General features: G+C 48.0%; 1 long non-coding RNA gene across 2 annotated transcripts in view; it reads right to left on the reverse strand.

Moving 5' to 3' along the window:
- LOC131910960 (uncharacterized) overlaps nucleotides 1-14,423 on the reverse strand; it is a 30,403-nt gene extending 15,980 nt beyond the window's left edge. The window contains exons 1-3 of one of the 2 annotated variants that reach the window (XR_009379262.1): nucleotides 14,263-14,423; nucleotides 13,408-13,626; nucleotides 11,742-11,827 (exon numbers count right to left, since the gene is read on the reverse strand). This is a non-coding gene — a long non-coding RNA (uncharacterized LOC131910960). The remainder of the gene's footprint in view (nucleotides 1-11,741; nucleotides 11,828-13,407; nucleotides 13,627-14,262) is intronic. The other variant, XR_009379259.1, reaches the window with a different exon arrangement.
- Nucleotides 14,424-15,727: the final 1,304 nt, after the last annotated feature.

Raw genomic sequence — 15,727 nt, forward strand, 5'->3', positions numbered from 1 at the left:
GGCAGCTGACAAAATAGAGTGGTCCCCGTCTTGTCTCCAGTATCCTTGACCTTCTCCAGAAAGGACAAGACAGGAGGTAGAGGCACCATCCTCACAGTTATGTGGATGAAGACTGCTTCTTTGCACTGGAGCTGACCTGCACCATGGAGCTTCTCTCTGGCCAGGCTTCCCACTGGTGTACACTTCATCTAAAAGCCCTTGTCTTTTGGACCCTGTCACTAATTGTCACTAATTTGCTATTCTGGGCAGCTGCCAATCCCCAGGGAACATGGCTTTTCACCAGGCAGGATCCCACGAAACCCAAATTTATGTCAGTAAGTGATGGAGAAATTGTTCAATTGCCCCATTTGGAATCTGACCAGCATAGAGCCGTAAGGGAGAATGTCCAGTGGAATATTGTGTTCGGAACAGTAACTGAGGCCAATGTGAGTGGAGGCTCTGGACTTCCTGAGGAGAAATGCCTCTGTCATAGGGAAAACATACTGGCCTAGGTTTCAGATTTGTGGGTCCCCAAATGCTTCCATGAATGATATGGTAACATACCTTGATATCGAGTTTGGAGAATTGCACGGCCAAGCCACCCCACAGGGCCAGCCCGTGTCAGCACATGCAGGCTATGTTCCTCCATACTGTGACAAAATGCCTGAGGCTCACAGTTGGGGGGGGGATACAGGCCACTGTTGTGGGGAAGTCGCGTAGGAGGGAGGGAGGAAAGACACAATAGTAGGGGCAGGAAACCAGCAGGTCATACTGTGGAGAGAAGAGCCTCAACAGGAAGTGGTGCTGGGTCATAAAAGCTCAAAAGCCTGCTTCTGGTGACTCATTTCCTCAAGCCAGGATCCACTTCCTAAAGGTTCCATAACCTACCAAGTAGCACCCCCACACAAGGACCAGATGTTCAAACACATGAACCTGGGGGACAGTTCAGACTCAAGCCACCCCAGTGCCACCTCCCTGGCTTTGGTCCTCCACTTTAGATGCAGTTTAGCTCTCCACCTGGGGGCTCAAGGCTCCCTACAGCTGGGCCCCTGGAGCAGAAGACCAGAGAGGAGATTTGCAGCCAGCCGTGGCAGCACACTATAGCATTTGCCTAGTAGAGCCCGAGGAGCCTCCTGGGAGGGAACACCCTTACCCCAGTGCCTCCTGCTGGAAGCAAGTTCTGTGGAGGGAAACACACTGTGCAGGGTCCCGCCTGCAGGCCGGTCACATCCTCCTGGGCGTCTCACGTCTCCACCCATCAGCCTTTCCCCAAGGATGATTCATCTTGTGCTTAGTCCAAGAAACCAGACACACAAGAGCACAGAAGGGGCTCTGTGGACCCACTGCTTGCCGGGTGTGTGGGGGGAAGGGGGGAAGGATCCAGAGCTTCATCTGCACACTAGGGCAGGCTGCACCCAGGGAGCTTGTGGTGTGGAGCAGAAATGGGATTCACTCACTAGTTTGACAGGAAAAGCAGAAAGGAAATTTCCCCTCAGAGGCCCGTTTGACAAACATCCCTCATACCTGCTGCTTATCTGCAGCCAGAAAGCAAGCTGCCAGCTCAGAGGAGAATACTGCATGAGTGCAGGTCATTTCCTATTCCGGCAGTAAGAGAAGGAGAAAGAGTACCCTAAGTGCCTTTAGGCAGCACATGCATGCCATGTGTAGTCAAGGGCCCATGCTGTTAGCAACAGGAGAGACGTTTTGGACTGGCCTGAGTTAGGGCTGGCTCAGCCCACTCCTGTTCTGAGGACAATTTGGTCAGAGCACAAGCCCCTGGGCTCTGTCATTTCCACTTCACTAGGAGTAGGCACCGTCTTCCTCTCAGATGTGTTTAGTGTGCTCTGCAAAGCCTGAGAGGAAAAGGAATGTTCTAATGTGGGCTCCAACTTTCTTTCCTCTCTCCGAAGCCCTGTGAGGTGTATGTGTGTGTGTGTGTGTGTGTGTGTGTGTGTGTGTGTGTGTGCACATGTGTGTACATGTGCATGCAGATGTGTGTGCATGTATGAGTGCATACAAGCATGGGTACGTATGCATGTGTATACATGTACATACACTTGCATATGATCATGTTTGTGAGTACAGGTGTGCAAGTGCCATGACACATGTGGACGTCAGAGGACAATCTCAGCTGTTGTTAGTCCTCACCTTCCACATTTTGTTTGAGGCGGGGTCTCTTGTATGCACACACACACCACTGCACACAGCAGACTAGCTGAAAACAGATCCATTATTTCCTCAAGAACTGATGTTCTTCAGTTTGTGACAAGGTTCTGTCTCCATCACCTGAAAACACCACTGCAGCATGGGGTGACAGAGCATCAGTTGTCCCCGTCATGGTCATGGAGCCAACAACAAGCCACAGCCCACTGCCTCTGGCCAGCATCACAAGAAAGGGTCATATAGACTATTCATATCTCTGAAAACACAAAAATTAAAAACCTGAGGTATGGTTTCTCCTGGTTGCCTATCACTTTTTACACCATCTTGAAGTCAAATGAAAAAAAAATAACTTTCAAAAACCACCATACGCCAGGAAACATGGACATTAATTGGTCCCTTCCAGGTGGTAGCACCATGCTGTGGTGTGTGGGAATAGAACAGGGCAAAGGGCAGATATTCTGGAAGGGGAAAGATAGTACTAAGAATGTTCATATGTGAGATCAGAGAGAATAAACATTTCAGGAGAGGCAATGAGGAGAGAAATTTAGCTAGAAAGATATTTACTAGTGATGACCAAAAGGCTGAGGCAAAAGCAGCTCTAGGGAGGGTTTCTGGGTTCCTGTATGCAAAGCTAGACACACATAACACCGCTCACTAAAGAGGGAATATTGATGAAAGGGAGGCCAAGGGGACAGACCATGACTTGGCTTCCAGGAATGAGAGGGGTCTTCAAAATTGCTAAGGTATGACTCTAAGCCAGCCAGCCACGAGCTATACAAATGTGAAGCTCGGAAGATTATCCCAGTGTGATTATAGAAATATGTGTATATTTTGCAAATCAGTGGTGTGTGGAGCCAAAAGAACACAATCATATCTACCCATAACCAAAACTTCAACCTGAATTGAGGTCAACAAAGAAAGAACTCACTATCTCACAAAACAAGAAGCATGGCCTTAGAGCCATTAGAGGGTGACTCATCTTACTATGACACAGACAACCCACCCTTCTTGGGAAGCACCCCCAACATCTTGACTAAATTTGTAGGGTGCTAAGGTAGTGAGTCCTACAGTAGTCTAGGAGTCCTGTCTCCAGTCAAAATCAATAAAAGCAAGTCAGAAGTCCCTAAGGTCTCTCTTATCAAAAGAGGAACAAAGCCCAGAAAAGCCACTCAGCAGAGGAAGTTGGAGCCCATGCAGGGATGTTAACATTTGACTGACTGGTTTGTACCCACTAGGGCTGGTTGCCAAGCCACGTGAAAGGATGGACCAATCTGGAACCTTGACAAGGAAGAATAAGGAAGTGACTGTAAAAGTAATTGCTTCATTTCAGGTGAAAATTCAGTGGTAAGAAAAGAGAAGGTCCCAGCTAATGGAGGTCTTACAGGTTGAACCTGCCAGGGGACTGAGGTGTGGCCAAAGCACGGGAGGAACCAGGAGCTGAGGGCAGACCGGGCTTCACCTGCTCTTCTCATCTGCACAGAACTCTGCAGAGCGTTCATGCAGAGCATAGAGGCCATTAGTCACCTGAACCACGGGTGTTTTAGTGGCACAGTGCCAGCAGAAGCTAGATTACAGTGATGGCAGAGTGACAGCGAAGTAAAAAACTGTAGACAAGTGTAGGCAACCCCTGTGGGAAACCCTGCACCTGCAGAGTGAAGGGCAGGCAGGAACTGCAGAGTTTGATATTTCTGCTATATTTTAAGTTTGTAAGAGAGACTTATCGTATTTCACAAATTACTGCAGGAATCTAGTACAGAGAGGGAGAGAACTAAACAGGAAGGAAAAGAGATGGTGGATGGGATGGAAGTCTTCTCATCCTGCAAAGATGTTTGCAAAGAGTGTTTGGGAGAGTTTCAGGAGCCGGCTTTGGGTAGGAAGAAATATCTCTTCATTCAGCAGGGAGTCAAGAATGAAGGGCAGGCCCTGCAAGGCTGTGAGGGTTGATACTGTCAAGCTGACAGGATCCAGAGTCTTCTAGGAGACAAGCCTCTAGGCATACCTGTGAGGGAGCTCCAAGATGAGTTCAGGTAAGAGGACTTGCCCTAAATGAAGGCAGCACCATTCAGTAGGCTGGCATAACTGCATGAAAGGACCAGAATTTCTCTCTCCCCTCTCCTTCTCTCCTCTCCTCCTCTGTTCTCTCCTCTCTCTCCCCTGCTCCTCCTCTCTCCCCTCTCCTCTCCTCTCCTCCCTTTCCTTTCCTCCTCTATCCTCTCTCTTCCTCTCTCTCTCCTCCCTTTCCTCCTCCCCTCCTCTATCCTCCCCTGCTCCTTCTCTCTCTCCTGTCCTTTTCTCCCCATCACCTCTGTCTCAATACTGATGGTGGATGCAATGTGACCTCACATTGTGTCACCTCACACTTCTGCCACCATGCCTTCCTCACCATAATGGACTGGATCCTCAAATTGTGAGCCAAAACAATCCTTTCCTTCTTTAAGTTGCTTTTTTCAGGGATTTGCCACAGTGAGGAGACATGTAATTAATTTAACAGGTGTGAAGAAATGACAAGTCTTCAGGGGATGAGTGATTCCTGTGCAGTGGCTTGTTTTCACCACAAGGGCTGTTCTGCACTCTGTCCACATCTCAGTGGCTTAAGGTGTTCAGCTGAAACTGAACAGTCTCAGCTTACTTGCTGGAGTTCCCATCAACTGTCACCCCCAGTTCCCACAGAGACTCCTGAACCACCTGGCAAAGAAGCATTCAGAATCAGCACTGGAGCAGGAAAAGCATGTGTATTACAGAGTTGGCCTAGGGAACGAACGTGGTGTACCTCCGCAGCGGGGAGGGCTCACTGACACTCATCCTGAGGCTAACCGACCAGAGGCAGCTCGGTTCTGAGCCCACAGGGCCTACCCAGAGAGACAATGGGTTTAAAAAGCACTTGACCCTCAGGATGGTCAGACAGGTATTTCTCAGGAAATGACAAGAGCAGGAAATCTTGAGCCTCCAAATTCTTAAACGATTTCAGGTTAGACCAATTCAATTAAGTTCAAGACCACTCTGTGACCAAGACTGAACCTCCCTTCCTGGATCCACTCCCCTCACACCATGCCCACCTTTGTCCAGTTCCACATAGCAGAAGTCCTCACTAAGCCTGGATGGAGAAGGGGAATTTCTGAGGCCTGTGCAGACTCCACAAAGAGTGGGAGTTCAAAGGGACATTCTCTTTAGTTGCTGAGTTCCCAGGGAGAGAAAGCTAAGTCCTCTGGCAGCTTCAAATTCCAAACTCCTAAGAGGGTTCAAAGATTCCTGGAAGGACACAAAGTCACTTAAAGAGAAAAAGATAACACAGGGGGCCCCTCAAGTGGAATATTGGTTCAGTTTCTTGAATAACAAGTGAAAAAAACTAAAACTAAAACCCACCTAGCTCAGATAGTTTCACCCGTAATTTCCAAGAAACATCTAAGGAAGGCAGGATACTCATTTCCCACACCCTCCTCCAGAAAACAGGAGCCGTGGGATATGTGGATAGGACAAGAAGGCAGAGCTTTCATGACCAGGATTAGGGCCTCTGTAGGAGATCTCAGATCAGTAGGCCTGGTGGTGTGGGGCTGCAATCCCAGCACCAGGGAGGCTCAGACAGGAAGATTAGAGGTTCAAGACAAGCCTGGGCTGTACAGCAAGACTCAAAAACATGAGACCTTTCTGCCCTTGTAGCATACAGGTGAGAAGGTGTGCTCTCCCAAGCCCACCATCAACCTTCATCGTTGACTTTCCACTTGCAGAACTGTGAGAAATACAGGCTGGGGAGACAAGTCACTCAGTGAAGTGCCTACCAGATAAGCATGAGGAACCTGTATTCAGTCTCCAGAGCCTGCATTAAAAGTCAGGCATGGAGGCAGAGGCTTGTAATCCCTGTGCTGGGGAGGCAGAATCAGGCAGGGGCCTAACCAGTAAATTCCAGGTTCAGTGAGAGACCTGACCCCAAAACCAAAGCAAGCAAACAACAAAGAAAATCAGAGGTGCAAGGCTCCTGGGAAAGAGACCTGGGGTTGCCCTCTGGCTTCCACATCTATGTTCACACATGTGCATGCACATCTGCAGCGTGCATAGGATATCAGGAACACAAGTATACACACATGCAATCATGAAAAATAAATAAAAAGTATGATTTTGATGTCCGGAAGCCATCTTGTGGTATTCTGTTATAGCACTATACATGAATTGAGGCAGTTGTCCTGGCACAAGCTGGTATGGGAACATGTCTGTGCAGAGGCTACAAGAGGCTGAACATCTGCACAGGCACTGGCAGACTGCCCCACCCTGCCTGGGTGCTAGGGATCGTACATGCTTCTTCCCTGGAGTCTCAGCCCTCCCACTCCCCAAGCAGACCAACATTCACAGTTCCTAACCAGCTCTAATTAGTAGCTCTTGATCCTGGAGATACTAAGCTACAGAAAAATGGCTGGTGCCCTGGCTATTTCTGAGTGCTTCATCCCAGAAACTTCACCAGTGAGCTGTGTGTCGGCTAGGTCCCATAAATAATGGGTGTGGGAGCTGTGGGGCTAAGACAAGCCAGGCGACAAACATCAGTTCCTCAGGGAACCAGCTGCAGTGCTGGAAGCAACACCCTGAATTCTCTGAGCCCCTGTCCCCCGTATATAATAAGAGGAGGTCATTGACCTTGTCTAGTGTCGCTGACAATTAAATGAAGCTAACTGAAGTAGCACGTGCCCAAGTTCCCTGACAGCACAGAACCACAAGGGTCCTCCTCCTATTTCTCCTCCTCCTCCTCCTCCTCCTCCTCCTATTTCTCCTCCTCCCTCTACTTTTCCCCTCCACGCCTAGATGTGTGACTTCTATGGCTCTGAGAGACTTGGACTCACAATCAGAGGTGCTCAGAACGTTCCTCACTGGTGATCTCGGCCCTCACAAGGCGACCCAATAAGGGTCAATGTACTGAAAGTCCTATTGTAGGCTGTCATTTGTAACTGAGAGAGGTGAGAATGAGAGAGACTACTGTAAAGATGGTGGGACTCAAAATAGAGCCAAAGCCAGGAGGGGTGGAGGAGGTGAGCTGCCAGGAGGGGTAGAGGAGGTGAGCAGCCAGGAAGGGTGGAAGAGGTGAGCAGCCAGGAGGTGTGGAAGAGGTGAGCTCACACAGACGTACCTGATACTAACAGCTGTCACAAAAGTCTCTGCCAGAGCCACAACCAGTGAATGCTGTCTCCTTGAGGTGGAGTGTTATTTTTTTTTGTTGGTTTATCAAACGCATCTAAATCTACTGATATTTTAACAATCATCTGCGTCCCTGCTACCCCACCCAACACCCCGGCCCCTGCAGTCAATGCCCCACTGCTCAGACCACAGCCTGGTGTACCACTGCCACCAAATGTAGTTTTTAACTAAGGCTCTGTGGTTCTATTTACCAATAAAGACTTGGGAATCCAATGTTGGGGTGAAAACCTGCTAGCTCAGAGGGCCTGAGAAGCAACCAGCTGATCTTCCTTTTTGGCCAGAGACCCAGCAAGAGAGTTTCTCTCCAGCTGTCCCAAACCAAAAGACTGCAAAATTTCAAGTGACTCCCTACTCCTTCCTATGCATCTCTCTATCTGTCTTCCTGGCTTCTCTATACTGTCTATGGATAATTCCTGTCAACTAGTTGCTGGCTCTGCCCTGATCCAAGGTTAATATTATTAGCACAATCTTGTGGTTTCACAGTTTGATCAAATATCCCATGCAACACTGACGTCCTGGCTCCATATACTTTGACAGCTAAGAATTCCATCTCATGTAAATCTAGCTAGGGTGCCTGATATCACAATCCCAGGAAAATGGGATTTTTCTTAGTGAAATTAGACTCAGCCATGCCCTCAGATGTGGTTAGGGCAGGTCACCTACCTGCATGGCTGCAAATTCACAGCCTACCTCCACAGCCTCTTCAACTGCTCCAAGCTGACCACTTGTTTTTCCACTAAAAATTGGTGCCTACACTGTCATTAAATGGAACCAGGAGCATTTCTGCTGGAAATGCTCCCCTTGCTCCACTCCCCCCTCGCTGGGTTTGATGAGAGAAAAAGAGGAAGAATTTTCCCAGGGTCCTGCTCTTTTGGAAAGACCGTAACTTCTGTCTCCTTGGTCAACACTCCAGTTTGAGCTCTTTTTGTGAGGCTTGAGCCTGTGACTTCTGGGTCCTGAGTTCACAAAGGCTTCCCCTGCAAGTATCCTGTAGACTGTAGATCAGAGGAGGGAACAGGTAACGGTGCCTGTTCCCAGCTCCACAGCTGGCCACCTCTTCTGGAGCCTCCATCCCATGGCATGGTGTTGCAGGCTCTCAGCTCTGATGTGTACAAAGGTGCAAGAGTCACACCAGCTTTCTCTCTCAAGACTATTCTTTGGGCTGTGAACATAAAAGAAGTAAGCTGGGCATTCCAGGGAAGCTGCAATTGTGTCATATGAACAAACATTTTCATTAAAGTACCTTTGAGCTGAGTGTGGCACACACCTGAGATCAAGAGACAGAAGCAAGAGGGTTTTCATGAGTTCAAGATCAGCCAGGGCTACATTGTGAGACTCTGTCCCAAAATAGATAGGTAGGTAGGTAGGTAGGTAGGTAGGTAGGTAGGTAGGTAGATAGATAGATAGATAGATAGATAGATAGATAGATAGATAGATAGATAGATAGGTGGATGGATGGATGGATAGATAGGTAGGTAGATAGATAGATAGATAGATAGATAGATAGATAGATAGATAGATAGATAGATGTTGGATAGATGATGGATGGATAGTTTGGCCTGTACAATGCTTGCTGAACAAGCACAAGACCACAGATCCTCAGTGCCTATCTACAAGCAGAACATGGCAGTACACATTTGTAGCCACAGTGTGATGGCAAGTGAAGACAGGAGGATCTGTGGAAATTACTAACCAGCTAATCTAGACACTCTATGAACTTCAATTTTGGTGAAACACCTTCTCTCAAAAAAAGAAAAAAGAAAGAAGACGAAGAAAAAGGTAAGTGATTGAGCAAGGTACTGAACAATGATCTTTGGCCCTTACAGGAAAATATCCTACTCAACCACGACAGAAAAGCAGTCACTGTGTCTCCCAGTCAACTGAGCATCATCAGAAATGAAGAAATATTGTGGCACATAATTAAATCCATAGTGTGCTAGCTTTGTGGAAACAGGCACTGGACAGAGGGATGGCTAAGAGGGAGGTGGCTCAGCTTCCCCTTCCCATCCCCACTCTGTATCATCTTGGTGGCACCGAGCCCCTGGTGATGACAACGGCTTTGTTAGGCTACAACCTGGGAACAAAACTGTTGACCTCACAAGTATAACAAATGACCTGGTGGACCCAAAGGCCAGAGCTGAGAGCAACCCTGCCCCTCGCTCCCAAGACAGTCTGTACCAAGAGAAGACGACAGCCCTATGCAGTCCTGCAGTCAAGGTCCCTGAAGCCAGGCCTGTCTCCTTGAGTCGGTGATGGCGCAAATGTTCTGCATGGTTGAGCCCCCGCAATGTCCCTTTATTGCCTGGATTTGATTTTCTTTTGAAACATGGTCTCCAGTAGCCCAGGCTGGTCTCAAACTCACTGTAATAGCTAAGGGTGACCTTGAAATCTTGATCTTACTGACTTTACTTCTCCAGTGCTGAAACTATTAGCATACGCATTCTACAATAAACATTCCTACAACCCCAGCCCAGTTTTGCATTAAAGACCAGCTTTCAGAGCCTTCTAGTCACTGCTGGCCCCTCTGGTGTGTGGTCACTTCCACCTTGGCCTCCCCAGACATGGCTGCATTATCCAGATGGTCTCCCATCTTGGAGCCCCCATGAGAAGAGAAAGTTCCCAACACCAAAGAGTTACCATAGAGGAGTAACTGTTGATTGTAGGCTCCACCACATAGCACTGAGTGTCGCAGCTGCATGGGGCCTGCTCAGGTCTCTCTTACCTTAAATCTGCAACATGGGCCAGTCCAATCAAACAGCAGCGACATTCTTTCCCTGTTCACATTTCCTTCACCAAATCACCTTCTCTGTGTGTCACTGGTCTACATCTACCCCACCTCCTTAAGAATGCTTGGTGGGGAAGTTGGGTGTCCTGCAAATGGGGACCCAACATTCCCCACAGAAAGTCTCTCTGGTCCCAACTCCATTGTCTCTGACCTTGGTTGGAGGTCAAGGGATGTCATGACAGAGAACAGCATCACAGGGATCTGGAGAGCTAGTCCAGGAGGACTGGTGGAGACAAGAGAATGGAATGGAGCAAAGAAGCTGTGAAATTTTTCTAGGAGGAGCCAAGCTATCAACTCTCCCAAGAGCTTGAGTTATAACAGCTGCTGTTAAGTAAGTGTCCTCACGGAGTGGAGGCTCTGCTGACACCAGCTGAGAGAAGCTGGGTTCTCTCATCCGTGCATCCCTGTATGGGACAAGTAGGGTGAGGTGTAAATGTGGGAAGCATCATGTCACAAAGGCCCTTTCAAAGGGACAGTGATGGATGGAGTGGCGTGGCTCCAGGAGCCAGAGACTTCCTTGCAGCATCGACAACAAGCACAGAAAACCCCAAGGCCAGCTCGCCACACGAAAGTCAATACACTCTCCTGCCAGGAAGCCTGCGCTGTGTCTACGCATTCTGAAGCTCGCACTTCTGCTGTGAAATTATGATTCTAATTTTAGCTAAGTACAACCACACAGTGAAATCAAAGATCTTTAAGTAGCTTATGCTAAAACTCATGGGCCTGGTGCCCAAACCTTCCCTACATCATAGAGGAAGTCATTGTCTACTTTAAAAGATGACTTTCTGGTACTTACTTCTTTATGTCTACGCAATATACTATTCTGATGCCTTCTGATTAGGAGACATTTTAGCATAGTTTCTGCTGTGGTAGCCAAGTTGTTCTCTCACATCCTCCCAGCTCCCTGCACCCTCTTCCCACAGAGTCTATATTGGTAAACTGAGGCACAGATTGTTCATGCTGAGCCCAGGGTCCTACTCCCAGCATAACTCCTTTCTCACACAACTTTCATACTGGTTTGTTTTTCCAGGAGCTGAGAGTCATCTTATATTTTTATTTGTTCAGTTTTCCATGTATTTCCTGCTAACATTTCCAAAAGTTAAGATGGTTGTTAAATGCCTCAAAATTTTTCCAAGTATTCAAATATCTTTATTTTCTGTTGGAGATTTGTGATCCTTCCTTGCCTCACTTGGGTTCGGGCCCCTGCTTCAAGGATCAGATTTTGTAATTTTCTTCCTTTTTTTTATAGTATAGTACACACTAATTTAAAAGGAAGAGTTCAGGAGAAAAAGAAGAAATACGAACATAGTTTGATGATAGACAGATAGATGGTAGGTAGATTAATCTTGATAGACAGATGATAGGTAGTAGATAGCTAACAGATTATGGAGGAGAGATAATCAATAGGTAAATAGATGGTAGATAATTAATATATAGATAAACAGATGATAGCTAGAAGGTAGATAGTAGGTATTATTTTCATGCTTAAAAATATATTCTCCTTCCCTCTTGACCAATGCCTAGCAATTCTCCTTTACTCTCCTACTTTTCTTTTCCTGTGGGTGCACGGCCATCTGCTTCTACAACCACATTTTCTAGGTGTCTGGCCCCTGCTTACTCCTCCTCTTCCACATACCTGCCTTGCTGTCTGGTTTGTTCTTCCAAGTCTTGGTTTTCTAAGAGATGCTCCCCAGGCATCCGGTGGTCCTCAGCTGTCCATTCCTAGTTCAAAGAGAGGCATTAAATATTGTTTGGAACCTGAGCAGGTAGATGTCGGGGTAGGGCTTCTAGTCTGGTAGAAAGAGACTCAGACTCTGGTGAGGAGGCATCTGATGGCAGCCCTTGGTGGCACTGTCACTGGGGACTGTTATCTTTTCAGTGTCTCCCCAGGAGAAGGCAGGGAGGCCTGGCTACTGTCTGGCCTTACTGATTATCATCCTCAACACTCTCCCTGCCCTCTGTGAGATCCACTGGCCACAGCCAACCTAAGGGGAATTTGCTGTCCCACCAGCAGGTAAATGTCCCACCTACATATAGGCTGAGTCATGCCCTCCACCTCAAATTTCAAATGTTGAAGTCCTAACCTTAATGTGTCAGACAATGGCTATAGCTAGAGACTGGGCCACTGCAAGTGCAGTTTGTGAAGGAGTCACCTGGCTGGGCCCCAACTCAATGTGATTCCTGTCCTTACAGAAGAGGACATATACATGCCCGAGAACACTGCAGAGATTGAAGACCCACTCCCGCAAGCCAGAGGCCTAGTAGGTGATGGTCCCTAGTCCTTCAGGAGTTATTCTTCATCTTGGAATTCTGGCCTGTGGAACTGGGTGATCCTAAATCCCCATGGCTCCAGCAACCTAGTGTGGTGCTTTATGCCGGGCAGTCACAGATTGTACAAGCAGGAGCAAGAACCACCAGGCCACAGATCACCCTTCTGCAAGCCTCTAGTGACGGATAACCACCTCCCAAGGGACAGCAGGACCCCGGTTAATGTCTGCTCAGCTGCCTCACTTACAAAATGTTGAGATCTTTCCTTAGCATGTCTGCACTTCTCTCTGGTTCATAGGTGACTTCAGTGGGGATATTTCATTCAGCTTCCATCACTATAGCAAACATCTGCAGTGATCAGCCTCTCTATTTTGGCTGACCATTCTAGAGGTTTTATCCACGGTCACTAAGTCCTGTGGCTTTGGGTCTCCAGTGGCACAATGCACCACGGTGGTAGTCTGCCTCATAGAGAAAGAGGAAGGTCCAGAGTCCTAGTATCCCCCTTAAAGGGCACATGAGCAGGTGACAGCCTTCCTTCCAGTGGACGGTACTGACACTCCCCAGTAAAGCCATGGACCAGGACCAAACACCGTTAAATACATGGGCCTTTGGAGCCATGGAAGCTACAAGGAGCTTGGAGAGAGAGAGGGGAGGCACCTAACTGTAGTTCACTGGTCTCTCCCTAACTGGAAGTTCCCTTGGGTCTATGCAAATCAAAACCTCCCCTGGTTTAGTTAGACGCCTCCCCTGAGACTATGGCTAGACAGCAGCCAACCTTTGTCCCCCAGACTGTCAAAGATATTAGCATTCAAAATGTCACCTTCCCACAAATAGAAAAGACAGCTAAGATAAGTTCATGATAACCAAACATGTGATGTGAGCAACATTTCCTAATGACTAGGATGGTACAATATACCATCCAAACTCCTCAAGTCTCCCCCCACCCCAGGAAGCGGAATTTGTCTCTGCCCTTCAGGGTGGGCATGAATTACTGCTTCCTTCTGACCAATCCATGAAACAGTTAAAATAATCACCTGTCAGCAGAGAAACTGAGCAGACACCACTGGACCAAGAAGAGATGGAGGTCAAGACCTCCAAAAGTCAGTTGGGTGTGCCACACGAACTGAGTGTGAAATAAGGAGAGGGCTCATGTCTACGTTCCTCTCCCCAAATTCAGAACAGCAACTCAATCTGAGAAACCGCCAAGCATGCTCAGCTGGAGTGGAATTTCACAAGGCCACGGGCCCAAAGTGCTAAGGGTATGGAAGAGAAGAAAAAGCACAGGACTGCTGCAGACTCGGGGAGACACTGAACTTGTGATTATCTACCAAGCATGGAAGCCTTTAGGGAAGAAGACTCAATAGAGCCTGCAATCCTGTCCACAGGATTTCCCAAACCAGAAAACACTCAGATTTTTTTTATGTGTGTGCATGAGTGTAGGGGGCAGAGGACAATGTTGGGTGCCATCCACAGAAGTGCTAGCCATCGTCTTTGGGATAGGATCTTTCACTGGTCTGAAGCTCACCAATTAGGTTAGACTGACTGGCCGCTGTGTCCCAGGGACTGTCTCCACATGTACCACTGGAATGACGCATCACCTGGCTTTTCTTGTGTGGCACTAGAGACCAAAATCAGATTCCCACCCTCTCCAGGCAAACACTTAAGGAACCGAGTTCCTCCTCCAGGCTCTTTTGTTGAAGTTGATATTAGCATATACTAACTATACATTGTAATATACGATGAGATTTTCATACATGTAGTATTTTGATCATAAATTACCCCCTCTTTCCCTCTCCCACTGATCCCCTCTTCCCAAATGGTCCTTCCTCTACTTCTATGGGGACTTATTTGTTTCTAGTGAACCAAAGAGTTTAATGAGGGTTACTTACAGGAGCGTGGGTGAGGAATTATTTACAGATACATGGGCAGTTTACTTGGGGGCTACAGCACAGAAGAAAAACCTCTCTCTTCCAATGTACAGTAACTACCACTATCATCCGATCATTGAGGAGGGGTTAGGCCTTGTGAGCCCTTCCCCCCTCCAGGACGGAATGCTGAAGGGCCCAATCTTGTGAGGGTCTTGTGCAAGCAGGCACAGCTGCTAGGAAAACGAAGCACCCAGTTTTGACTGGGGCTGTGCGATGTCTTGACACCGAGGAAAGCAGGGTGAAGTCTCCGTGCAAGCACACGTACACACGCATACACCTGCAAGCTCTGTCCTTCAACACTTCCACAAGCTAGAGAGCATTTCATAATGCAATGATGGGAAATGACCCTGAGACTCCGGCCCTCCCTCCTCCTCCTGACAGTTGAGCTGCCCCTCCCCCACAGCCCAGCCAGGTCTTCCTCCTTCACACACCCACTTGCCCGGGCTTCTTGCCCCTGCTGTGAGCTCTGTGGGCACATGGTTGCTTGTGGGTGCAGAGTCTGGTCAAACCCTTTTGTGAACATCTTCCCAGGGGCAAGATTTACATGAGAGGTGAGACCTTCAGGGTCCTCTAGCCTGCCCCCTCCCACTTAGGGGCTCCACTCCTCATCCTGGCCACTCCTCTGCCTCTCTCCTGCCTCGCTGGTCATGAGCTACTAGCTTCACTCTTCCTGGGTTCTATTTCCTGCCTGTCAACTGTGTCATGGCATCCGCTGACATGCTCATTCCTTCTCCGTATCTCCTGTCCAGACCTCTAAGCTTCATGAGAACAGGGGTGTCCCCTCTGCCTTCACAGGGATCCCCACACTCTACCTTGTACAGTGCTTGTACTCTGGGTGCCAGAAGATGTGTCGAGTGGAAAAGGGTCAGTGGCCAGCACTAGAGGAGACACTGTCATTCCTTGTGCTCTCTCTCTCTCTCTCCAAAGCTCACTCCGGATTTTCTCAGAAATCCCTCCTATGCTAAAGTCTGTGGTCAAGGGAACAATGTCTGAATGCGGACTGTCTGTGTGCACATGTAGCATGTAAGCGTGACATGTGATATGTTCGGTGAGTAGTGTGTGTGCCTGTGGAAATGGTCTGTGGTACATGTGTGTTGTGCATTTCATTTATTATGTGTGAATGTGTATGGTATGTGAAAACTGATGTATTTATAATACAGTGAGTTGTTTGTTTGGCCTGTGTTGAACTGCTTATTGTGTGTCAGACATGTGGCATGTGTGGGGATGTATGTGACGAGTGTGATATGTGAATGTTGTTGTGTGTATATGAGGTATCTTTCTGATGTGTAGTTTGTGTGGTAAAGATACACATACATATGCCCTTGGTCTTTGGTATATGTGGATGCAACTACATGCACACACTTATGTACACACAACATACACACACACACACACACACACACGCACGCACGCATGCACGCACGCA

The sequence above is a fragment of the Peromyscus eremicus genome, chromosome 5 (genome assembly GCF_949786415.1).
Source record: "Peromyscus eremicus chromosome 5, PerEre_H2_v1, whole genome shotgun sequence".
NCBI lineage: Eukaryota > Metazoa > Chordata > Mammalia > Rodentia > Cricetidae > Peromyscus > Peromyscus eremicus.